The sequence below is a fragment of the Hibiscus syriacus genome, unplaced genomic scaffold (assembly GCF_006381635.1).
Source record: "Hibiscus syriacus cultivar Baekdansim isolate YM2019G1 unplaced genomic scaffold, ASM638163v2 tig00112159_pilon, whole genome shotgun sequence".
NCBI lineage: Eukaryota > Viridiplantae > Streptophyta > Magnoliopsida > Malvales > Malvaceae > Hibiscus > Hibiscus syriacus.
In genome coordinates this window covers 1239592-1266993 of record NW_024063263.1, presented here as the reverse complement: position 1 = coordinate 1266993, position 27402 = coordinate 1239592, and the positions used below count along the sequence as shown (strand labels likewise).

Sequence of the window (27402 nt, the reverse complement as noted above, 5' to 3'; positions counted from 1 at the left end):
GCAAGAGTCCGAAAGGGAATCTCAAGATAGTTATCGGGCTTGCCAAAGCCACCAGACTTGGCCCATCGCTTGGAGAATTTTATGGAGCCCGTTCACATTGGCCGTGCAGAAAAGGAAAGTGGCATCATATCTGAAGATGATCACAGAAGCTCGGTAAATATGGCAAGAGGTAACAAAATCAGGAAGATGTTGTGGGAAAATCTTACCATATCCAGTGTGAACACCTATCCAAGGAAAGAATCCTACTAATGGATGTAATTAGGAAGGATTTGGTTGTAATTCCTTGATTTAGGGGATTTGTCATTAATTGGGCCAATCTTAGCCGTTGATGTAAAATGATCTAGGCCATTGATTGAGAGGGAGCTCAACTATAAATAGAGAGCTCTCCTCCTCATTTGTAAGGACCCAATTCCATTCTTCTCTTTGAGAGAGTAATAAAGCTCTGAGGCATTTGCTCTATCTTTCTGAGTTCTTTAGTTTCTTTGTTCTTGTTGCCTAGCTTGGTGGCCAGGAGTAGCCACCTTCGTGTTAGCACTTCCACACGATAGTCCGACCTTGTCGGCATTCTAAAGCTTCCGCAATCCGAAGCCTTGAGGGCTTGGTTCCAACCTTTGTGAGTTTGCACACTCACTTAGCTTGGGTAAGGCTTACTTAGTCGCTGAGAAGACCAAGGAGCGTCTAAAGCGTCTAAGGCCGCACGACCCGTCAGACCTTGACTCTGATATTTCGACGGTGTGAGGCGTCGAAGTTCTGGGGGCGTGACAATATGATTAACATGGCAGCAACATCGACGCTCACTGGTAACAGCGGTGAATAAAGATATCAGATTCTTACGGCTGGAAACAACTGATAAAACAGTGACCAAACATGTAAACTAAATGGCGGGAAGGAAAGGAAGAGAGAGAGTGGGACTGACTGACTACAACACCAGGTGGTTGAGATCGGTGTTTTCTGCCGAAAGAATTGCCAGACTCATCAGACTTGAACAAAAAACACAACCCTGACTGTGGCAAATTCTTGAGTTCGCTAATATGTTTTGCTTACGATCGACAAACTGTACACATGCTTGAACCTCAAAAACCACTTTTTTGAGGAGCACATGAACCGATGAATGCTTTGAATGGACCAGAAACAACATTTGGTTTTCATTGAAAACCATAATTGAATGGAATTATCAGATACCTCATACGTCAGACCAAACATTCAATCTGAATCTGAACTTATGATGCAACAGCAGCTGTTGATGTCCTCTCCATTTTCCCCTTTTCGATCTCTGCTCTCCTCTGTTCAGCATGCTGGGCAACACCGTTTGTAAGAGATTGATAATGGACATCCAGCATCTGCGTAAGGTTCTGGAACCTCATAGGATCTGATGCTTGCAGAACTAGATTCAAAATCCCAGAAAAGAAAAGTTTCTTATTTCAGACAGCCTTTCAAAAATCAACAAAAACATGCATTCGATACAAACCGAAAAGGCTGAATAAACATTTACCTTTGACAGTATCAACAAAGAAAACAAAAGGGTCTACTTCATCAATTGGTGACTGTAACACTTCATCATCACTAAAGTTATCATCTGAGTCGTTGTCGTCATCATGAGGACGGAAAGCCTTTGCCTATAGGAAACAATATCAGGTGGGGTCAAATAGAATATTTGAAAGTCCAAGATCATTTACATTGACATGTCCTGAAATTAGAGTTCATCCTTCCCATTCAGTAGCTAGACATTTCCCCATGGGCATAGGATTCATTCTCGGCACTTCAGAGTTCAGATACTGTGCCTAAACAATAAACCTAAAGGATCAACATAATGCATACCTGGGCAGCTAATTTTTGAAGCCTGATGTTATCAGCTTCATCCTCATCCTCTGCATCAACTCCCATTTCCTTGTCAGAACCATTAGCATCATCGTCATCATCAGTCTGGAAACCATCCATATCATCATCTTCGACCTCTTCATCATTTGCAGCTTCTGTTCACAAGTATAATTCAGATGTAACAGGAAAATATGGGAGGATAAAAACTCCAAAAGGCAGCAAGGGAAAGCCAAAAGTGTAAGTGGATGCAAATTCACACAAGAGAGAGAGAGAGACCCGCAACTTGATCCTTGTATGCAACTAACAGATCCTGGGTGGCTTTGAACACACGCCCAAGAGCCTCCCCAGCCAACTGTTCACCGGGAAGTGCAAGTAGTGACGTCAGGCCCAAGCAGCACACTTTCTTATCATGTTCCCTGTAGCACCCGTGACACTTACAAAGTCAACAACACAATATCCAAGGTGAAATTCATCATAAAAGTAATGGTATACAGCCCAAGGCTTGCATGCAGTAAGAAGAAAAGAGGTCAAATCAAATACAAAACTACCTACCGCTTAAAATTATCCCGTTGACCACTCTTTTTAACTTGTTGCAACAAATGGAACCAAAGGTTGAACACTTCAGTCGTAACACACAAGTTATTTAACATGCTGAGTGTCAATACTGCATTGTAATAAACCGAACTGGCAATCTGCGTAAGAAAAGACTGGTTTTCTGTTAGAAAATCAGAGGTATGTGTATGCCTAGAGGTGTATATTAGCATTTAAAACAGCATAAACTGTTGGTATTGCTAGCTACTTCACACCATAACTCAAATTTGTAACATGAACCCAACAAAGAAAATCTGAGACGGATAAAAAGAGGTCGAATTAACTTAAATTGTACAAAATGTACTAGTAGTTTGAGCGGGTGCACATGAAGCATAACATCATATTGCAGAAAACAAAGGCAGGTCCGGACACCTTACCACTTGTACAAGAAGACATTTCAACCGTGATTTCTCCGTTCGACGCAGCCGGTCAAGTGTGATTCTCAGATATGGCTCAACCCAATGATCCACCTGCCCTCTACAGTTTTGAAACACTACTTCTATTAGCTTTGGGGCAGGCTCAATATCATTGTCCTCTAAAGTTTTATCAGCCATAACCTGCCAAAGTAAAGAAAAATAGCACTGTCCTTATACTCAAATGGATGCCAACATAAAGTTAGAAAATATGCAAAAAGATCACAAACTGAAGAATGTATAAATCATTTTCATTTCCATCTTCCCAACAGTTTTCCTCTACATGCAACATGTTACTAGAAAATAACTCACAGATGAAATCATATTCCAAAGACTTTGCTGGTAATCTGGTTCCTTGCAACTGAGAAAATGTGCAGTTCCCCTGGATATATAGTTGTCCAAAGGAACCAAAATATCTGCATGAAAACAGCTACTATATGAAACAACACAATAAATAAATAAATGCGGATAAATTCAAAATGAATAATGGTAAATAGAAATTGAATGAAAAAAGAGTGATACTTCCCACATATATGGACCTCATAGATAAAACAGAAACAGAAATATTCACATTCTATCATAAACTAATCCAAACATCTACAGTGCAATGTCGAACTGATTCCTATAGTGTCAGTAAATAGAATCATACTTGGAAAGAAGTCAATAGCCCAATCAGCTAATGCTTCAATCATCAAAGGCCAAAGGCTCCACATTTCCAAGGATATAGTTGGAGAAAAGAATGTCATATAAGAAACAATCTCCAAGACTTCTTCAAAAACCTCTGCGGAAGAATAAAGAAAATGATAAAATAAAAGATACACAAAGATACAAACCAAACACCATCTTATACAAGCCAAATTTGGCATGATCAGAATGCAACAGAAATTATACTATTTGATAACTAAATTCGTGAACTCGCTTTTTACATTTAATTATGCAAAAATAAAAAAGTCAAAGTCCTTTTTAGTAAGTGTAGAAACAGAGTTTTCCGGCTTTGGTAAACAGAGTTTTCAGGCTTTGAAAGTATTTTTATTCAAAGAACAATTGCATATTACACAAGAGGATACATGAGATTTTTATATACATGAATTAGAGACCTAGATAAGATAGGCGTCATCTTTTCTACAAATTAGGAGATAGTTTTAGAGATAAGTTAGGATTCAAAGTTTAACTTAAACACTACTTACACTCCCCCTCAAGCTGGGGAGTAAATATTGTGAAGACCCAACTTGGATGTAATTTCGACAAAGATAATCCTTGGAAATGCCTTGGTCAATACATCTGCTAGCTGGTTTTGTGAAGGGACGTAGTTTAGTTTCACAGTTCCGCCATTTACTTTTTCTGCAATAAAGTGTCTGTCGATATCCACATGTTTTGTTCTGTCGTGGTGCACCGGATTCTTTGCAATGCTTATCGCAGATTTGTTGTCACTCTAAAGTTCAAAATTGTTGTTGTTGCACATCTCTAGTTCAGTTAAGAGTCTTTGTAGCCAAATTCCTTCACACATTCCGAGTGCTATCGCCTTATATTCTGCTTCTGGACTGCTTCTGGAGACTATTGATTGTTTCTTGCTTCTCCATGCCACTAGCTTTCCCCACACAAATGAGCAGTATCCCGTGGTCGACCTTTTATCTGTTAATTCTCCAGCCCAGCTTGAATCTGAGAAGATTTTAACTGTTCTGTCTTCATGTTTTCTGAAAATCAACCCATACCCTGGTGTCATCTTTAGATATCTTAAGATTCGATTAACTGTCGGCAGATGTTCTTCTCTTGGATCATTCATGTATTGACTAACAATGCTAACAGGAAAAGCAATGTCAGGTCTAGTTAGAAATAGATAAATGAGTTTACCAACTAGCCTCTGATAATGTTCCTTGTTTACCGGGTTTTCATCTTTACTCAATTTCAAGTTAACTTCCATAGGAGTTTCCGAGGGCTTACAATTAGTAATTCCAGTTTTAGAAAGTAAGTCTAGAATAGACTTTCTTTGACTACCTCCATACCTAGGAAATATCTCAGAGTTCCCAAATCTTTGGTTTCAAACTCTTTTGCTAATAATTTCTTCAACTTCTCGATTTCTACCAAGTCATCACCCGTGATAATGATATCATCAACGTTGACAATCAAGATTGACTTCTTCTTATCAGGAGCAGTTTTTATAAATAGAATGTGATCGGATTGACACTGTTTGTAGTTGTCTTGTAACATTACCTTCGTGAATCAATCAAACCAAGCTCGAGGTGATTGTTTTAGACCATATAAGGATTTCAGTAATTTACATACTCGGTTATTTCCAGAATTAATTCCTGGTGGAACTTATTTATAGACCTCTTCTTCAAGATTGTAATTGAGAAATGCACTTTTTAAGTCTAGTTGGTGAAGTATCCAATCCTTGTTCACTGCCAAGGATAATAGAACTCGAACAGTGTTGAGTTTTGCAACTGGAGCAAAGGTCTCCTGATAATCAACTCCATAAGTCTGAGTGAACCCTTTTGCCACAAGTCTAGCCTTATATCTCTCAATTTCTCCATTTGCCTTGAATTTCACAGTAAAGACCCATTTGTAGCCGACTGGTTTCTTGTCTTTATGTTGATCAACAATGGCTCAGGTTTTGTTGTTTTCAAGAGCTGAAATTTCTTCTTCAACTGCCTTCTTCCACTCAGGACTTTTTAAAGCCCCCTCTATGGTCTCTGGAATGTAAATATAATCAACCTAAGCTGTGAAAGTCTTAAAACCAGACACTAGTTTCCCATAAGCAACAAATTTACTAATAGGATGAGTTGTACATCGTCTAACTCCCTTTCTTTGAGCAATTGGTAACTCACTAGTATCAATTATCACATCAACTTACTTTGGTCACTATTTCCTTTATCTGTCGATGGATTTAAACCCGGTTCTGGCTCTTGACAATGCATTGGCTGCGGTGTGGAAGGTAGGACTTGTTTGGGTCGTCTTTTGTAGATAAGAATATCGGTAGATGGTGTAGTTGGGATTAATTGATTGGTTTTCATTATCAGATGTGGTGGTGTTAGGAGGTTTTGGAGTAGTAGTATTTTTAGTAGAAGATGGACTGATGGGTAACTGAATAATAATCGGTAAAAATTGAAATTCAGACTCACTCTCCCCTGGATTTCGGTTTTTGAGAAGAACGGTTTAAGTTCTTGAAAAGTGACATCCATAGAAGTGAAGAACCTTTTTCTAGAAGGAGAGTAGCAACGATAATCTTTCTGATGGGACGAATAACCAACAAAGACACATCGAATTGCCCGAGGATCAAGTTTAGATTTATGAGGACCGTGGTCATGGACAAAGGCAGTACAACCAAAGACACAAAGAGGAACAGAAGAGGTAAAAGGTTTGAAGTGAGGTAATTTAGTGGAAAGGATATCACGTGGACACTTAAAGGCAAGAATCTTACTAGGCAAACGATTTATTAGAAAAGTAACTATTAAGAGAGCCTCACCCTAAAGGTATTTCGGAACAATAGAAGAAAAAAGCAGTGCTCGGGTTGTCTTAAGAAGATGACGGTTTTTACGTTCGTCGACCCCATTTTGTTGTGGAGTGTCGACAGATGAAGTGAGGTGGACTATTCCGTTTTCCGGAAGAAGGATCCCAACGACTGAGAGAGGTATTCCCCACCATTATCAGATTTAAGGATGCCAATGGAACTTTGGAATTATGTTTCAACCATTTTGTGGAATCGTTTGAAGATGGTACAAGACTCAGATTTGTCCTTCATAAAAAAGGTCCAAGTGGTACGAGAGTGGTTGTCAATAAAAGTAATAAACCAACGAACTCCATGTAAACCCGTAACCCGTGAAAGTCCCCAAATATCGCTATGAATTAAGGAAAAAGGTTTAGGCAAGCGAGAGGGAGTAGGATAAGAACTCCGAATGTGTTTTCCAAGAGAGCAAAAGTCACAAGAAAATGATGCGGGATTTTTATTGATAAATAATTTGGGAAACAATTTTGCAGGATAAGAAAAACTTGGGTGACCTAACCTAAAATGCCATAACACAATGTCGGCAGCCGCATCTATGGGAGAAACTGAAACAAAAGAATAGATAAATGGTGCAAGTGAGTTGTTGGGAACGAGAGTATAAGGAGGAACGTCTAGGATGTAGAGTCCACCATGACGCCTAGCATTGCCAATCACCATCCCCGAGGTCAAATCTTGAAATTCACAATAATCACGAGTAAAATGAGAAGTACAACCCAAATCGGTAATTTGCTAATCGAAAGAAGATTGCAAGTCAAACTTGGAATAAATAGAACATTAGACAGAGTAATGTGGTTATTATTGCAAATTGAGCCACTGCCCTTAACCGGTGATAAGGAGCCATCAACAGTATGAACACTGCATGAGATACCATTTTTGTGAAATGTGGAAAATAAACTGAAGTTTTTTTTTAATAGAATAAGGCCTTATTAAAACCCCCCTTCTTATCCTCCATGTTACAAACATAACATGAAGGACATTGGAAGGAGGGAAAGAGTGCCTCTAACATTTATTAATAGGAACAATAATACACCTCCACATCTCAACAGCAACAACTTCTTACAAAACAGAACAACCATAAATCTGAAAGCATAAAACACCCTAATACACTTTTAATAGTAACAACCAAGACATAACACCTTAACAATTACACAACTAAAATCAGCCTATGCCAGCTTTAGCTAATTCATCCGCTTCCCAATTAGCTGCTCTCGAGATGTGCCTTGTGATAATACCCTTCCTCTCCACAGTAGAAGCTATATCCGTTACCAAGGATTGGAACAAAGTAGAACTAAGGTTCGGATTATTAATCCACTTCAGAGCATTAGAAGAGTCTGATTCCAAAATGATCCTCTGTTTTGGAAAGAAATCAGCTTCAACTTCCTCAATAAGAATCAACCCTCTATTAATAGCCAAAAGCTCAGCGAGTAAATGAGGACCTCCCCCAACCTTCTCTGAAAATGACCCAAGCACCAACCCGCTGCCATCCCTAATCAAGCCACCTATACCACCCTTATCCCAATCTTTAACCATTGCACCATCAACGTTTACTTTTAAAAACCCTTCCGGAGGAGGACTCCACCTGGAAGAAGGAAGATTCTTCTTATGCGAATTGCCAAGTTGATCTGCAAGTTTTAAATCCCCCATCAAAGAATCGAAATGAAAGTGAACATCCTTAACTGATGTTTCAAACCAAGAAACAGTTCTGAAACGTGTAATGAAGAACAACAACACTAGATCAACCTTCCCATTCTGAAAAATCACCTCATTCCTACATTTCCAAACAGACCACAACACTGCTCTTGGAATAAACTTCCATATGTGAGATCGTGGCACTAGATCATCCCAGGCCATAAAGAAATCCATCAACGAACCAGGAACCACAAAGAAAACATTCCATAATTTTAAAAACTTAGCCCACAAGACCCATACCACTTCGCAGTGAAGAAACAAATGAGCGACCGACTCATTATACTTCCTGCACATAGGGCAGACAGAGTCTTCAACCCCAGTAACTCCTCTCTTCAGCAGTTCCTCTTTCACTGCAACTCTATGATGAGCAAGTTGCCAAACGAAAGATTCCACACGTGGTGGAGCTACTCCTTTCCAAACATATCTTTCCCAATTGCTTTCTAATTCAACATTACCCTCTCTATCAAAATAAGCATTCACACATGATTTTGCAGTAAAACAGCCCTCTCTATTTCCCAACCAAATCCAACAATCTTCCTCTACTAGGGACATAGAAGAGTTGTTCAACAGAGAGATAATTTGCAGCCACTGCTCAACCTCCCAATCTACCAAATTCCTTCTCGTTTGAATATCCCAAACCCAACCCGCATCAAAATGCAATCTGAATTCTGCAACCTTACCCTCTTTATTATTCGAGAGAGCAAATAACCTTGGAAACCTATCTTTAAGAGGAACCGAACCCAACCAAACATCATGCCAAAACTTAACTGTTTCTCCATTTCCTGCTCTAACACACAAATTTCTCCTAAAACAGTCCCCAAATGCATCACATGAAAAGAAATTCTTAACAACTCCTCTCCAAATCCAAGAAGTACGAGCTGTCCAAGAATTCCGGATCATCAAAGAATTAGGATCCAAATTGTAAACACAGCACAGAACAGATTTCCACCAAGAGTTTTTCTCTGCAGCAAATTTCCACACCCATTTCCCCAAAAGAGCCCTGTTTAATAACAACAGATTCGGGATCCCTAAACCCCCCAACTTCTTTGGCTTACACACCAAATCCCACTTAATCCAATGAATGTTCTTTTTCTCTGAAGCTCCCCCCCATAAAAACGATGCCATGATAGAGTTTAATTTGTTGAGAACGCTACTAGGGATCCGAAAAATAGAAAGGTAGTATATTGGAAGAGAGCACAACACGGATTTGACCAAGACAGCCCTTCCAGCCAGAGATAAAGACTTGGCCTTCCAACCAGCCAAACTCTTATAAAATTTTTGAACTACCGGTTCCCACATGGAAAAAGAATTCCTCTTGGCCCCCAATGAAAGACCTAAATACTCCGATGGAAAAACTCCCTTTACACACCCTATTTCCTTTGCCCATGAAACTAACTCCTCCTCTCCCACGTTAATTCCAAAAATTCTACTCTTAGACAAATTCAACTTCAAACCCACCAACAGTTCATAAATTAGAAGCACCCTCCTAATATTCACCAAATCATGACTAGAAGCCTTACTAAAAATTATTAAGTCATCCGCGAATTGCAAATGAGATAACATGAAAGAACGATCATTAGAGCCTAATTCAAAACCCGAGAAAAGCCCCTTGTTCACTGCTTTCACCAACATTAAATGTAGCAATTCCCTTCCCAAATTAAACAACAAAGGGGATAACGAGGAGCCCTGCCTTAGACCTCTAGTAATGTTGATTTTCTCCGTAGGAGTGCCATTTACCAAGACTGAAATGGAAGCTGTTGAAACACATTTATACATCCAAGAACTCCATCTAGCTCCAAATCCCATTTTACTCATTATTTTCAACAAGATCTTCCAATCAACCGAATCAAAAGCTCTTTTGAAGTCCACCTTAAAGACAACTCCCTTCAATCCTTTTTTCCTCCAACAATCGATGCCTTCATTTGCTATAAACGCACAATCTAAAATGTGTCTCCCCGGAATAAATGCGAATTGTGATGGACTAATAACATCATTAATACACAAGCTTAACCTTCTAGCTAGAACTTTTGAAAGAATTTTGTAGAAACCCCCAACAAGACTAATAGGCCTAAAGTCTTCAAGCCCCTCCGGATTGTCCCTCTTTGGAATAAGAGAGAGGAAAGAGTGGTTGGTTTCCATGTCCCATTCCTTTCCCTCATAAAATTCTTTAAAAAACAGCAGCAAAACTTCCTTCAGATTTGGCCAAAACTTCTTAAAAAAGCCTAAATTCAGTCCATCAGGACCAGGTGCTTTGTTACTATCCGAATTAGCGATTACACCCCAAATTTCCTCTTCAGAGAAAGGCTTCTCGAGGGCCATACTCTGCTGATTCGAAAGCTTTAAAAAATCCAAGTCCAGTTCTTCAACTTCCAATGTATTTTCCTGGTTTAACAACCCCTTGAAAAAGTGCACCACCGAATCTTTAATTAGTTTTGGATCTGAAATGTCTTCATTATCAACTTTGATAGATTTGATATTATTTCTCCTCCCTCTACCTCTTGCACACTGGTGGAAAAATCTGGTGTTTTTATCCCCATTCAAATTCCACTTCAATCTTGACTTTTGAAACCAAATCAGTTCATCTTTTTTATATAAGTCCCACAGCTCTTTCTTTGCTTCCACTAGGTTCTTCATAGACACCATGGAGAGACCTTGTTGCAAATTAAGTTCCATCACCTGAATTTCTTTCTCCAACCTATTTATTTTCCCAGGAATCTCAAGATAGCCCTTCACAGACCATTTCTTCACTGCTCCCTGCACTCCTTTTAGTACACTAGAGATTGGTTGCCTATTCTCCACATCACAAAGCTTGACAAGTTCTCCCTCCATCATCTTACAAAACCCATCCTCTTCCATGACATAATTAAACAATTTGAACGGTTTAGGGCCCTAATTCCAGCCCCTATTTTCCAGCAAGATGCTGTTATGGTCAGAAACAGACCTTTCTAGGAGTCTTTGAGTGATCATAGGGAACAAAGATAAAAATCTTTGGTCCACTAGGAATCGATCTAGCCTCTCATAAATTGGGATATCTCTATTGTTGCACCATGTAAATCTGCCTCCAACCATAGGCAAATCCAGAAGATTAGCTTTGCTCACAAAATCTTTGAAAGCAAACATTGTAGCTAAGTTAATTGCACCTCCGATCTTCTCTTCCTGTGACATTACCACATTGAAATCTCCTCCGAGACACATTGGACAGTCTATATTCTCTAAGAATGATAACAGCTCCCCAAAAAAGGCCTCCTTTTCTGAATCAACACTTGGACCATACACATTTATGAACCAACATGCTCCTTGTGCCTCATCAATAATACCCTTAACTGCTACATATCTCCTATGAATGACCTCCTCTATAACCTTACACTCTACCTCATTCCACAAAGTAATCAAACCTCTAGCAGAACCTTCAGCTGCTGAAATTACCGATGCTGTCAACAAATTACCTCCCATTTTCCTCACTACCGACGGGGTCAACACTTCCTTTTTCGATTCCTGAATGAAAAAAAATTAAAGGGGGTATGATCACTTGCTCTGGAATCAACAATCCAAGAGACACGCCCTGGTGAAGGGGAAAAGAAGGTAAAAAGAGAATTACATTCACTAACAGTGCAGGCAGACTTGGACGAAGAAGGATATGCCATGACTGCCGAGGAATTGAGAGCTTGGGATATGTCACGAACTAGCAGGGAACACTGCTATAAGTGACAATCGGAGATTTGAGGAGATCGGCGCTAGGATGAGTATCGAATGGGCTATGCAGCAAGGAGACAGTGTTGTCCGGACAGTTACCAACAGCGGTAGAACAGGTACCAAACAGCGGCGGAACAGGTACCAAATAGCGGAACAGGAAGGGTTGTCGCTGTGATGAGGGCAGCGCTGGACCAGCGACGTGACAAGAACAGTACGACGAGGAGAGCAACGCTGCGACAGAAGCGGCACTACTGTGGTTGCGCAGCAAGGAAGACGGCACTGCGAAGGGGCGGTGCTGCGAAGAGGACGGTGCTGCAAAGGATTTCACAATTGGAAGGACGGCAGTGCACAGAAGGCACACTGTAGGTCGGAAGGATGACGAATGGTGGCGGCAGCAAGGTTGGGATCGACGCTGACGACTGATTCCATGTAGAAACAGAGTTTTCCCGGCTCTGGTAAATAGTGTTTTTCGGTTCTAGTAAACAGGTTTTTTTATTCTGAAATTTTTTTTATTCAAAGAACAATTGCATATTATACAAGAGGATACATGAATTAAAGACCTAGATAAGATAGGAGTCATCTTTTCTACAAATTAAGAAATAGTTTTAGAGATAAGTTAGGATTCAGAGTTTAACTTAAACACTACTTACAATAAGAAGTCACCATACTCGGATAATGATTTGAAGGTATGTTTAGAACAGTGGATAAGCATTTCTTTTTTTTTTTGATAAGAATTGCAGGCCTCATTAAAAACCCCCTTCTTGACTAATGGAACTTTTGAGAAAGTTCCTTAGTCAGTGAAGGGAGGAAAAGAGTGCCTTAGGATTTTATTGCTCAAGAAACATAGTACATAAAAAACAACCAGCAGACTGACTAAACACCATAAAAATTACAGAACATCTCCTACAACCACAATAACCCAAGACCCTACTGAATGACCTCTAAAGCAATAATGTGTGATCAGCCAATCCCCTGTTTAGCTAAGGTATCAGCCTCACAATTACATCTCCTCGGTATGTGTCTAATAATGATCGCCCCCTCCGAGATTAAGGAAGCAATTTTTTGAACCAGTAAACCAAGGAAAGGAGGAGAAGAAGTCGGCAGTAAGATCCAATCCACCACTGTATTACAATCACTCTCAATAATTAACCTTCCTTGAGTCGCCCATTCCGACGATAGAAAAAATTCAATGCCTTTCTCTATGGCTTTCATCTCAGCGAGTGGAGGAGGACCTGGACCAACAGCAAGCGAGAAAGACCCAAGGATTTTGCTTTCCGAGTCCCTTAAAATGCCCCCCATTCCCCCCAACAGCCCGTCCCCACTAACTGCCCCATCAACATTAACTTTAAAAAAATGAAGGGAGGAGGAAGCCATTCCTGAACCTTCATCTTTTTAGGGTGCCTTGTCTGGTGCTTGTCTGCAAGCGACGGGTCTCCTACAAGAGAATCAGCCTGAATGATAACGTTCGGGTATTTAGCAAGGAACCACTTAACCAACCTAAATCTGCATATGAAGAACAGATTAGGTTTGTCCAGTTTCCAATCATCAAAAACCACCGAATTTCTAGCCTTCCATAGTGACCAAAGAACTACCCCCGGTATAAAGCTCCATATTAATGACTTTGGCCTTAAATCCGACCAGGAGCACAGCAAAGAGGCTGGATCATTAGGTAAAACTGACGAGACTCCCTATATCCTCCAGAAACTGCTCCATAAATCCCATGCAACCTGACACGAAATAAACAAATGTTGAACTGTTTCCTCCTGCTTAGCACATAACGGGCAAGACACCTCCTCCAACGTAACACCCCTTTTTATCAACTCCGATCTGACTGCCAGTCTTTGATGAGAAACCTGCCAGAGAAAAGTTTCGACTCTAGGTGGTGCCAAACCTGACCAAACGAATTTCTTCCAAGGGAGACTGCCCCCTGAGTTGGAAGAAAAGGTCAACCTGCAGGCTTTAGCAGTAAACAATCCATCACCCTTTCCCGACCACTCCAAAAAATCATCCACCGAATCAGATAGCCCAACATTCTCCAATAGTGTCATCAGTCGAATCCAGTGCTCCATCTCCCAGTCACAGAGATTCCTTCTCGTATGAATGTTCCAAATCCACTTATTGCTTATTATACTTCCAAACTCTGAAACTTTTCCCCACTTATTATTGTTAGATAGAGCATATATCCTCGAAAATTGACTTTTTAAGGATTCCTCATTTAGTCACACATCATGCCAGAATACAATCGACTTTCCATTACCTACTTGTATCTTCGAGTGAGAACTTAAACCATTTCCAATTGCGTCCTCTGCCAAGTAATTTCTTGTAATACCCTTCCATATCCAAGAATTCGAAGGAGCGATTACCTTGTTAAGGTCTAAAGACATATTACTCGCATTATGTTTACTGCAAATCATGTTCTTCCAAAATGAGTCTTTTTCATTTGCGAATTTCCATACCCATTTACCTAGTAATACTCTCTTAGCGAAATTCAAATCCAAGATTCCCAGCCCACCCTCCTCTACGGGAAGACAAACCCTTTTCCAATTCACCCAATGAATTTTTCTTTTTGAAGAACCCTCCCCCCACAGAAAGTTTGCCATAATAGAATTTAGTTTCCTATAAACCTTACTCGGAATTCTGAAAATAGAGAGGAAAAAAATTGGCAGGGAGGATAAAACTGATTTAGTCAACACTAATCTGCCCGCCATAGAAAGTGAGGAAGCATTTCTAGAGCAATCCTTAATTAGCCATTGTCGAGTTTTCTAGGTAGTTTAGCTCAAATGTTTAATTTGTTTATCAGTATATTTGTTAGTTATATTATGTTTAGATTTAAATATTAATATTTTACTTTATCACTAACTCTAGAAACCTATTTTGCAGATAAGATAAACTCTAACTTATCTAGGACTCTTGACCACTACTTGTATAAAAAGCACACCTATGTTGTATCTAATTCAAGATGTTCAGCATATGAATAAAAACTTTATTTTCCAGTAAACCCTATTTCTACACGATATCAGTTAGGTTAGATCCTAACTTGTTTTCTCTCGACCACGATGGTCCATCTTACCTCGTCTGAGGTTCCTTCGAAGGTTGGGTCCTCTCTTTCTCATTTGGTTCCTGCCGACTTTGGTTCGTCGTGCATCACCTGTGAAGTGCGTGAAGGTAGCCACAACTTTGCTCAGTTATCTTCGGGTTTTGTTTCATGGATTGTTAATTTAGGGGCTAGTATCATATGACGGGCGATTTCACTCTTTTTTAGAGTTTTACTAAAGCAGTTTCGATAAGAGAGCAACATTTAGGTCCCTCTCGTGTCAAAAGCGTAAATGGAGTTCATTGGTTTGTTTCTTTTATCGATGATCATTCCTATACTATCTGGACTTTTCTCATGCGGGATAAATCTGAGGCTAGTGGCATTTTTAAGCGCTTCCATAAAATGATTGAGAACCAATTTCAAAGTTCTATTGGTATTTTTTAAGTCTGATAATGGTAGTGAATACTTTTCTCACTCATTGGGGTCTTTCTTTCAGGAAAAAAGAATTATCCATCTCACTTCTTGTGTCTATACACCTCAACAAAATGAGTTAGCCGAACGAAAAAGTCATCATCTTTTTTAGGTACCCCGTGCACTTCTCTTTTCTACTCATTTCCTAAGCATCTTTGGGGTGAGGCTCTCTTAATTGTCACTTTTTCATTAATTGAATGCCTAATAAAGTTCTTGGGTTTAAATGTCTCTGAGATTTTTTTCCCCTCATTTTAAACCATTCACCAGTGTTCCTCTTCGTGTCTTTGATTGTACTGTTTTTGTTCATGATCATAACCAAACTAAGACTAAGCTTGATCCTCGAACAATCCAGTGCGTCTGTGTTGGCTACTCCTCTCTTCCAAAGGGTTATCGGTGTTACTCTCTCTACCAAGAAGCTGTTTACTTCTATAGATGTTACCTTCCTTGAACGTAAACTTTTTTTCTCTAAGTCTGAAATCCAAGGGGAGAGTGAGTGTGAATTTCAGCTTTTTCCAGTTAATACTGAACTACCCATCAACCTCTCTCCTACTGAACCTACCAAAACTCAAACATCTCTTGACATCACTGAAACACCTACTCAAACAACACCTAACAGCACAATCATACCTGATACTGAAAACCTACGCCAAACCGTTAACCCAATGGATAATCTTCAAACACCAAATCCATTCGTGTCACCATTTATTTCCCAAACCGATCTCTTACCTAAAAACGGCGACCCGAACACATCTCACCTATCTCCACCCAACCTACACATTGCCAAAAGTCGAAACTAGGTTTAAATTTCTTGGAAAGTTAAGGATATCAAAGTAATTTGGATGTTCTGTTTGATACCAGTGAGTTACCGATTACTCAAAAAAAAGGGAGTATGAAGGTGTACAACTTATTCTATTAATAAATTTGTTGCTTATAGTAAACTAATGTCTGGCTTTAAGACATTTATAGCTAAAGTTGACAACATCCACATTCAAGAGACCATAAAAGAAGCTTTAAAAAGTCCTGAATGGAAGAAGGCGGTAGAAGAACTTTCAACCCTTGAAAGCAACAAAACCTTGGCTATGGTTGATCTTCCTAAAGACAAGAAACCAATTGACTGCAAATGGATTTTTACCGTGAAATACAAGGCAGATGGCAGAGTTGAACGATGTAAGGCTAGACTTGACGCAAAGGGGTTCACTCAGACTCATGGAGTAGACTATCAAGAAACTTTTGCCCCGGTTGCAAAACTCAATACTATTTAAGTACTATTATCCTTAGTAATATTTACGGATTGGATACTTCATCAACTTGATGTCAAGAATGCATTCCTCAATGGCAATCTTGAAGAAGTTTATATACGAGTTCCACCGGGAGTACTGATGCAATATGAAAATTAGCAAGTATGCAAGTTGTTGAAATCTCCATATGGTATAAAACAATCTCTTCGAGCTTGGTTTGATAGATTCATAAAGGTACTTTTGCAAGACAATTATAAGCAATATCAATCTGATCACATTCTGTTTGTAAAGACAGCTCCAAATAAGAAAAAGGCAATATTAATTGTATACATTGATGGCATCATCATCACAGGTGATGACATAGTAGAAATCGAAAAAGTGAAGGCGTTACTAGCAGGAGAATTTGAAACCAAAGACTTAGGGACCATGAGATTTTTTTGGCATGAAAGTGGAAAGCTCGAGAAAAGGGATTGTCATAAATCAAAAGTACATTCTAGACTCACTCTCTGAGACTGGAATGACTGGTTGCAAGCCTTCGAGAACTCCCAGGGAAGATAATTTGAAGTTAAGGAAATATGGAAGCCCGATAAATAAGGAACAATATCAAAGGTTAGTGGGTAAGCTCATCTCTGTCACTAACTAGGCCAGACATAGCATTCTTTGTTAGTATTGTGAGCCAATACATGAATGATCCTAGAGAAGAACATTTGGAGGTGGTAAATCAAATTGAGGTATTTAAAGATGACACCAAGACATGGGTTAATTTTCAGAAAACATTCTTTATTGTTTTTTGCATAATCATTAATATCCAATTCATTGAATCTGATATTATAAAAACTATGATCGAGACAATTCTCTTAATCCTCTACTTCATTTGTTAATTTGTCTATCCAATGAATTGCAATGTTTTGTTGGATTTATCTCAATATGTTTCAAAAACAATCAATCATTTGCTCATCAAAGTTATGCCGGTTTTGGATCTCACATACGAGAAGTGTTTACCAGCAACCCTCAAAAAATCGACTACTCGGAAGCCATTAACAAGCAGTCGAGGATCATCAAGAAGTTGCCTTGCTCAGTAAAGAAAGTGAATCAATGATGTCTCTGTTAAGTGAATGATGTCGAAAGAATGAGCACATAGGGAGAGATTCAACCTCATTTCTTAATTAATCTCAAGACATCGCAAACGAGATGCAAGGAACCGATGACAAGAACCTGAAATCGAACAAACCGATCCTTCTGGGTAGTATCCCTGAGCCACTTTATAGCGGATGGTAGAGAAGAAAAGAACAAACTTGTCAAAACTGGTTTATCTCTCCATCGATTTTATTTATTTATGTAGAAAAATACACTATTTAAATATACACATTGCTGCCTTATCTTAGGAAATTGCTAAACTGGGTTAGTAATTGATTTTAGGAGTAATTCTAATCCCTTAAAGTTAGGGATCCTAATTAGAATATATTTACAAAGATCCCACATAATCTTTCTAATTTAGGAATGCTAATCTCTGACACTCCCCTCAAGCTGGGGCACTCAAGCTGGGGCATGGATGTCTTCCATCCTCAACTTGTCTGTCAACATCTGAAAATACTTACCAAGTAGACCCTTGGTATGTATATTTGCAACTTGATCTCCAGTGGTCACATAAGGAGTACAGATCATGCCACTATCAAGTTCCTCCTTTATGAAATGTCTGTCCACTTCAACATGTTTTGTTCTGTCATGTTGAACTAGATTGTGGGCAATATTAACTGCTGACTTGTTATCACAATATAACGTCATCGATCAGTCCTATTTGACCTTTAAATCTTTCAAAATGATCTTCAGCATAATAATTCACAAATTCCCAAAGCCATAGCTCGAAACTCAACTTCTGCACTTGATCTAGCAAAACATTATGCTTTTTGCTCCTCCAAGTAATAAATTTCCTCCAAAGAAAGTACAGTGTCCAGAGGTTGATCTTCTATCAACTATGGATCCAACATAGTCTGCATCAGTGTATGCATTAGAAGTCAAATTTCCCTTTCTTCTAAACATAATTCCTTTAACTGGTGTCCTTTTAAATACTGTAAAATTTGAGTCACAACCCTTAGATATGATTCCTTAGGATTGTGCATAAATTGGCTCACAACTTCAACAACATATGCTATGTCTAGTCTAGTGTGTTACCAATAAATAAGCCTTCCCACAAGTCTCTGAAATGAACTTCTATCAACTGCTACATTATCATTTTTTGAATCTCCAAGCTTATGATTGACCTATAATGGTGTTTCTGTTGGCTTACACCCTAGTTTTCCAGTTTCCTTCAACAAGTTCAGAGTACACTTTTGTTGAGATAAAAATCCCCTGCTGTGAATGTGTCACTTCAATTCCAAGGAAATATTTTAATCTTCCAAGATCCTTAACTTTAAACTCCTTTATCAAACATTTCTTTAAACTACCAATTCCTTTAAGATCATTTCTTGTAACAATTATGTCATCTACATACACAAAGAGTGTAGTCACTCCCCCTGAAGAAGAGTGTTTCACAAATAAAGTATGGTCACCTTGGCTTTGTTTAAATCCTTGGCTCAGCATCACTTTAGCAAACCTTCCAAACCAAGCTCTAGGAGACTGCTTTAGTCCATATAGAGCCTCTTTCAACTTGCAAATTGCCTGTCCAGTACTTGGTCCAAATCCGTGGTATATCCATGTACTCTTCCTCTTCAAGATCTCCAGGAAAGAAGGCATTTTTAATGTCAAACTGCTGCAGATTCCATCCTTGATTAGCTGCTAAGGACAATAGAACTCTTACTGTATTCATCTTTGCAACAGGGGAAATAGTTTCAAGGTAATCTATTTCATAAGTTTGAGAATATCCCTTTGCCACCAACCTTGCTTTGTACCTTTCTAAGGAGCCATCTGATTTATACTAAACTGTAAACACCCATCTACATCCCACTGTTTTCTTCTCTTTTGACAGTTTCACTAAGTCTTAGGTTTTATTCTTTTCCAATGCTTCCATTTCATCTTTCATAGCCTTTTTCTAGTTCTCATTTTCTAATACCTCGAAAACAGTCTTAGGAATGGTAATGGTGTTTAGGCTGGTAAGGAAAGCTTTGTGACTAAGGGATAGGTTTTTGTAAGCATGAACAAGTAAGAAGGATGTTTAGTGAAACAAGTTTTTTTTCCTTTTCTAATAACAATGGGAAATTCAAAATCAGAATTAGACATAGCATTTTCAGTACTTTGATCAGGTGTAGTATTTTCTTGTAGGTGGTGATAGCACTTATTGCCTTTTTTAGTGGAGTAGCCAATAAATATGTATTTTAGTGCCCTTGGATCAAGTTTTCCCTCCCATGAGAATGTATATGAACAAAAGCAACACACCTAAATATTCTAGGTTTTATGTTAAATATGGACTAAATTTGGATAGAATTTTGTGAGGACTTTAAGAGGACTCTGGATTCAATGACTTTAGTGGGTAGTCTATCTATCATGTAGGTGGCAGTTAATACAACCTCTCCCCAGTAATGTTTAGGGACTTTGTTTTAAAATAGAAGAGCTCTTGTAGTGGCAAGGATGTGGCCATTCTTCCTTTCAGCTACATCATTCTGCTATGGATGTTAGCAAAAGATGATTCATGGATGATACCTTTCTCTAGAAAGTAAGGAGATGGGACTTGGTTAAAGTAGTCTTTGGCATTGTCTGGTCTGAATCTTTTTATTTCAGTCCTAAATTGTGTTTTAATCATGGTGTAGAAGGTTTTAAAAGTAGGGGTAACATATGATTTTGTTTTAGGAGAAATATCCAAGTAACCCGAGTATGATCATCTATGAATGACACAAACCATCTAGCCCCAATTATGTTAGGAATAGTGGAAGGCCCCCAAACATCGCTATGAATAAGAGTAAATGGGATGATAGTCTTTTTATTGCTTGCTAGAAAATAGGTACGTTTATGTTTTGCAAGTTCACATATTTCACAATGAAATTCTTTAATAATTAAGGAATTAAACAAAGAGGGAAACACAGTCTTTAAAACTTTAAAAGGTGGATGCCCAAGGAGAAAATGGTTTAGCCAGATTTGGTCTTTATTGACTATAGATTATGAAAAGAGTGACAGAGGTTGGGTATCCAAGAATCTAACTAGTCCACTGGATTTTTCAAGGTAACATAGACCGTTTACTTCCCTAGCACGCCCAGTCGTCCTCTTTTTTCTTGCTCTTGAAAAAAAACATTGTGTAGGATAAAACAAAACATTGCAGTTAGTATCTTTGATAAGTTTCTGGATAGTAATGAGACTGGTAAATAGTTTTGGTACATGTAGGACATTTTTAAGAATAAGGGTTCCACTTATGGCAATATCTCCTTTACCGACAACTGTTATGATAGTGCCATTTGCAACTGTGATTTTCTTACTACTAGGACAGGGTGTGTAAGTAAGGAATTTGAGTGAGGAATTAGTCATATGGTTTGTGGCTCCTAAGTCAATTATCCAGGAATTTTGGGCAGGTGTGTGGGTGGATAGTTTCAAGATATTAGAATCCTGAGTTAGAAGTTTGCGAATGCAAGCTACTTTGAGCTTCAAAGTGACAAAAATCAACCATAAGCATTGCTAAGAATCCAATACATCACGATACAACCAAACATGTGGAGATTGATAGACACTTTATTGCTGATAAGGTGAATGGTGGAACAGTAAAACTAAGTTGTGTCTCTTCAAGAAATCAGCTAGCCGATGTCTTGACTAAGGCGCTTCCAAGGATTAATTTCGACGATATTACATCCAAACTGGGTCTTTATAATATTTACTCCCCAGCTTAAGGGGGAGTGTGAGTTATATGTTTAGATTTAAATATTAGTATTTTACTTTATCACTAACTCTAGAAACCTATTCTGTAGATAAGTTAAACTCTAACTTATCGAGTAATCTTGACCACTACTTTTATAAAAAGCACACCTCTTTTGTATCTAATTCAAGATATTCAGCGTAATTTTCCAGTAAACCCTATTTCTACGATATTGAATTTCGAAAGCCCTCTTGGATCAAACCTTTCCACTGTTATTGATAGTTGGATACAATTTTGAAGTCTAACTGATATGCAGTGCCTTAAGAATAGAAAAAAGTTTTTCTTTATCTTCCGGTTGCACACTGAAAATCAATAACTTAATAAACATGCAAGATTTAAGAAAAAGCAGTAGCACGTTAACTGTAGCAGCTTCTCATTTCAATTTTTACATATGAGGTTATGAACTTTAGGTTCTTAAATCAACTTAATTATATAGACTCAATCAAGCCTCATTTTGTGAGGATATCTCCCGTTTCTAGCAGGATTAAAGTAAGACTAGTATTCGATCATATAGAACAAACAAAAAGAATCGTTGGAACAGGAAGGGAAAAGGAAGAAAAATTGGACATACCTTGTCCTTCAGTTGTCAACATTCTTTGCATGATTGGAAGCAAAGTGGGCTCAATCTGAACAAAAAGGTGAGGAAGCCTACTAACTGATTCAAGTATTGTACTTATGGCACGCAAACAGCCTACTGCAGCCAAAGCACCAGGATCGTCGGCTTCTTCATCAGCTTCTGAAGTGTTCATACACCTCCAAAATGCAGCTGCCTATAGTAGAAACATGAAAACTTGTCAACTATAGTCTCCAGAGTAAAAACAAGGTCCTCATTCTCAACCTCATTCATAAGCTTAAAAATTTCTGGAGGAAAGAAATATTGACCAACTCCCCTTAGTAAAAAAGAGCAACTATGTATCATGTACACGATCCCACTTCAGAACATGAAGAAAAGAAAACATCTACAACCATCAGTTTCAAATGCTACTTACCATCGAGTAATTGAGGAAGAATTGGACGAATCTCATTTAAGTCTGCATATAAAACAAATTTTTCTCTGTTAAACAGTCAATACTCAAATTAATGAAGAAATGAAGAGGGAATAGTCACATAAGTAGCAAGTAATTATCACAATCTAGCTACAACCACAGATTTGGTGCCAAGCTTGCTCGACCCAAATACAACACATACAAAACAAAAAATAAAGTTCAAAAGTACCAGCTAAATACCTCTGCAAGCTTCAACTAACGATCTCAATGCAAAAACTGAATCAACACGAACTGGAAGTTCGGGATCACGCAACCCAGAAACAACACTATGCAGTGCTTGGCGGAAATTATTCTGGTCAGAGAAGTTTATATGGGCATACTGTACTGCCACCCACATCGCCTAATATCCCAATCACAAAAGCATAAAAATGAGAATCTCTCACAGAAATGACTCCATATATTGGGGGGGGGCAATGGAGAGCATTAGGATGCCCTCCAGACAGAGAACGAAAAGAAAAATAAAACCTTGGCTCTAAGATGACCAACAGGACTGTGGAACTCAGGGAAAACATGTTGTATTAACATATGTTCCAACTCAGACTTATAGGGCTCAGATTGTTTCAGCTTATCACAAAGTGCTCCAACAGCAAGAAGAGCACCATCCTTCTGTCTGTAAGGCTTATATTCTACTGATGCTTCATCATATCTAGAACAAGAAAGAGATGTACCATGAATATACCATAACATATGTTGATCCAAAATCAATTTTTCCCATGTGCATTAGGCTTCAGAAGTGAAAGAATACCTCTTAAAAATGTTCACGATGAATTGAATAAACTTTTGAAGATTCTCTTTTCCACGTTTTCTGACTAACTCACTGACAAAGTCCATGGAAGCAGTCCTTGGATTGTATAAATCTTCAATTATATCTGCAATACAACAATAAGATACGTATGAACCAGTGTGCCTCGTTCTAGGTTTATAAAAGGCATACCTGATTTGATAGGTTACCATAGCCCTTCCTTACATACTCATGTGGATCTTCCTCCCAAAGCTTTTGATCATTGTCATTGAAACACATGAGAGGGAAGACTATCTCAAAAAGAAGAACATCAATTTGTGGCTGCAACAAAGTATACATGCTATTTTTCGAGATGCTGCATATAATAAAATGTTTCTTTGTCAAAACCTGTTATTAACATCTCTAAATTTAAATATATTTTGCAAAATCAGACAGGATGCAATGTCATCAATAATATTCACACACATACAAAGGCCACAAATAAAAAATAGTAAGCCAACAAAGCACAAGGCAGAAAAGTGCAATTAGGCAGGATGGATTTTATTTGATGACATGAAGGGAAAAAGTTATACAGTATATATATATTTTTTGATAAGATAGTTATACAGTATATGGAAACGTGTTTCAGTCAACACTGTAAAGAATAATTTTAAAATAGTCCTATTGTTTCAGTCAAATGCAAGGCAACCTTTAGCCTCACAAATGGATGGTCCAGTTATCTTAAAGGAACGACAAGCTCTGACAAAAGCGAAATTGACCATCTTAAACTGAGAAAAGAAAATCAAAAGCACCAGTTATGCAGAACCAAATAGCAAACCTGCTGCTTAGATATTGAAGAATAAGGTTGGTAACTCTATCAGGGAGATATCCACCAACACGAATCACACCCAATAAATATAAGTGGCATTCCAAAATTTTTCCTGCGTAATTCTTCTGAAACATTTGGGCAAAGGCTCTGTTTTCTGGATTCCTAAGCTTTAAATCTCCAAACCTATAAAAAGCCACCATAATCACAAATGTGCTTAAAAACATGACGCTATATTGAATACCGGTTGCAAATTTAAAACTTACCGAGTGTATAGCCTATTTAAAATATGAACTGTCCATTTTTTAACCTTCCACCAGCCCCATGATTTCCTGAGCTCAGGATCTACAGGTTGGCCTTCCAGAGGAACAGGCCTCTCCAAAATATTTAAGAAAAGCATCATCCAACCATTGAACACATTTGGTTCAAGTAACTGCTTTGGAATCTCCAACTGCGATATAGAGACAACAACCCAAAGACGGCATGTAAGTAGAACAAATCTTACAAAAAGGGGTCTCAAGAAATTAGTTGCAGATGACATAAAAACACTCTAGTATGAGTAGTTTTGGTCAATATATTTAATACATGATATATCCTCGAGCTCAAAACTCCAATAAAAAATTGCACTACTTGACTTCTATAGAATTGTTAGGCTGCTAGTAATTAGATGAAATAGCATTTTGCATCTGGTTAACTTCCAATTATATTGATCATAAAGAACAAAACAATAGCACCATATAAGACCACAAATCTGCGTCAAAAATCACTTTGATTACACACATAGGTATAATTTCAAAGAATAAATTCCTTTCATAAATATGCCAAAAAGATCATCTAAAAAGGAAATTAACAGAGAAAGAGAACACTATTTAAAAAAATACAAAAGAAAGTCGGATACATGTAAAAAACTAGCAGTTTAAAAACTTACATAGATAGATGACCAGAAAATTTTACAAATAAGTTTGATGAGATCTGCCACTTCCAGCACTGGTTTGTCTATCTGAACAAGTCTGCTGAATATATTGAGAAGATGAGGAAATGTCTCCTCAACAATGCGGTGAACTGGAGTTCTCTCCTCTTCTGATTTGAACCTAGAATGATAAAAGAAAATGACGTATTAGTATTAAAATGCAAATTCAATCAGAAACAGCACGAGTATACTATGCACCAAATTAAGAGAAACAATGAAAACCGAGTTGTTATTTAATTAAAACATTGACAGTTCTAAGTGGGCAAAGCTGCCATCTACATGTACCATAATCAAGCATCAAAGCCACAGAAAGATTCTCGTTGCGTTAATCAAATAATTCCCATTACTTCAGCGAGCAAGTAACATTAAAAATAGAGATTGCACTGATACAAAGATAACTGACAACAAATAACAAAGAAATCACGCGACAAAAAAAAAACAGAAAAATAGAGTAAATACTTACTCATATTTTCTAGCAAGGATGCGCAACACGAACAAAGCCCCATAAACCTGCTGATCTTGTAGATTATGTTTCACCCAGTCTAGAAGTCGAGGCCACTGCTCCGGGTAATCGGCATGTATAATGGTTTTGAGGCATTCACCCAACTGCACCCTGCATTAACACCCAACATGATAACTTATTAACACATAGATCAACTTGATTGCATAATCTACAACTACATGCACTGCCAATGAAACAGTAAACAGTTATGAACAAACAATCAACAAATGGGGACAACAAACAATTTATACCTCAACAGAGGCGGAACTTGAGTTACGAATACAAGAATATGATCACGAACCATATCTTTATCGCTTTGCAAAATTTTCTGTGGCTCATCTACATTTATTACGAACAAAATAAATATATACACATATGTATATGCATATCCATATTCATAAACATCATGAAGTATTTTCTTAAGAGGGAAAAAATTAATAAAATTTAACTAAAAATGTGATACTTGGATCAAGAGGAGCCCAATTCTTAGCAATGAAGTTCTTGAAATGAATAGAAGCAACTTGACGAACCACAATATCATAATTATTGTCAACGACGATCTGTAACAGTCTCACCAAATGCTGAGGCGCATACTGAAACTGAAACCAAACAAAACTCATTTTAAAAAAATAACAATCAATTCTTTTATCCGAAAACAACGAATCAAAATCAAATTAATAAAATGAAAACCTGATTAAGGCTTTGCTCGGCAGCTTTGCGTTCAGCTGGATTGGGATTAAGAGCAGCCTGGAGAACAACAACGAGACTTGGAAGATCCATATTTTTTTAATCCAAGGATAAAAGTGAGAATCAAAACAAATGTAAATCCAGACAGTTGAAATTGAGCTTAATCAGATGAGAACCGAAGATCGGGGGAAACTAAAAATTAAAGATCAAACATACAAGAGTCGATCGCGAGTAAGAGATGGCTAGAGCTTGAGGAAGTGTATTGAAATGATTAGGGTTTACGGTTGTTTAACTAAACTAAACCATTTCATTTATTATTATTCACTCTCACTCGTAGGAGAACAGCCACACGTGCATGGCTCTAAAGCATGTATTTCATTGTGAGAAATGAAAAACAAATAGGTAAAGTACACAAATGATCCGTAATTATATGATAATGATTTATTGAATCTCGACTATTAAAAAGTTACAAAATGATCATTTGATTATTTATATATTTTAAACTCGTCATTTTCTTTTAAAAATTTGATGTTCGTCTGAACTAGACATTAATATGCTAACTAATATTTGATAAAATATGATCTCAGAATCTCAAATAATTATACAGTTCAAACAGTTCTGGAATCAGATTTTAGAGGAGATTGTTTGATTGTTGTGAGATATTTTGCCGTTTAAATTTTTTACACTCCTATGTTTCATTTTGGATTGGTGGGAAGTTTTACCGTACGACAGCCTTAATATACGGCTAAAAAAGCGCTACTAGAAATGTTATTATTTTTTTAACATTTCTGGTAAAAAAATACTTAAAAAAGTATTTGTTTACCTAAAACATTAATGTTTTTAACTTTTCCAGTAAAATGTTCAATATTAACATTTCTAGTAAAAAAATAATATTTTAGGTAGCGCTTTACTTGATATGTTAACGAACCAGGTAAAGCGCCCAATAATAGCATTTATGGTAGAAATAATAATGTTTTGAGTAATTTTTTTACCGAAAATATTAAAAAAATAATATTTTCAATAATGTATTTCCTTAACCGTATATTAAACTGCCGCACGTAAAACTCCATGGAATTGGTCGACCATCTTGCAAAGAAAGGTTTGGTAGGCAGGAACTTTTTTAGCTTGTTGTTGTTCGGTTGCTCTTTCGGGTATGTGTTAGCGGTGAATTTGTGTCTAGGTGTTTTTTTTTGTAAGTCTGGATTGCATGTCTATTTCTGCAGTACTATTTTCCTCCTTTTGTAGATTTAAGGAGATTTTTAAGGAGACTCAAAATAAGGTTACCCATCTAATTTATTTTTTTAATAAAAAATATGAATTTGAAACATATGAATAGTTATGTGACCATTTTATAACTTTTAATAGTC

The 27402-nt window shown here is 37.7% G+C and overlaps 1 pseudogene; it reads right to left on the bottom strand.

Moving 5' to 3' along the window:
* Nucleotides 1–1045: 1045 nt before the first annotated feature.
* LOC120175256 lies at nt 1046–26205 on the bottom strand (annotated as a pseudogene).
* Between the last annotated feature and the right edge of the window lie 1197 nt (nt 26206–27402).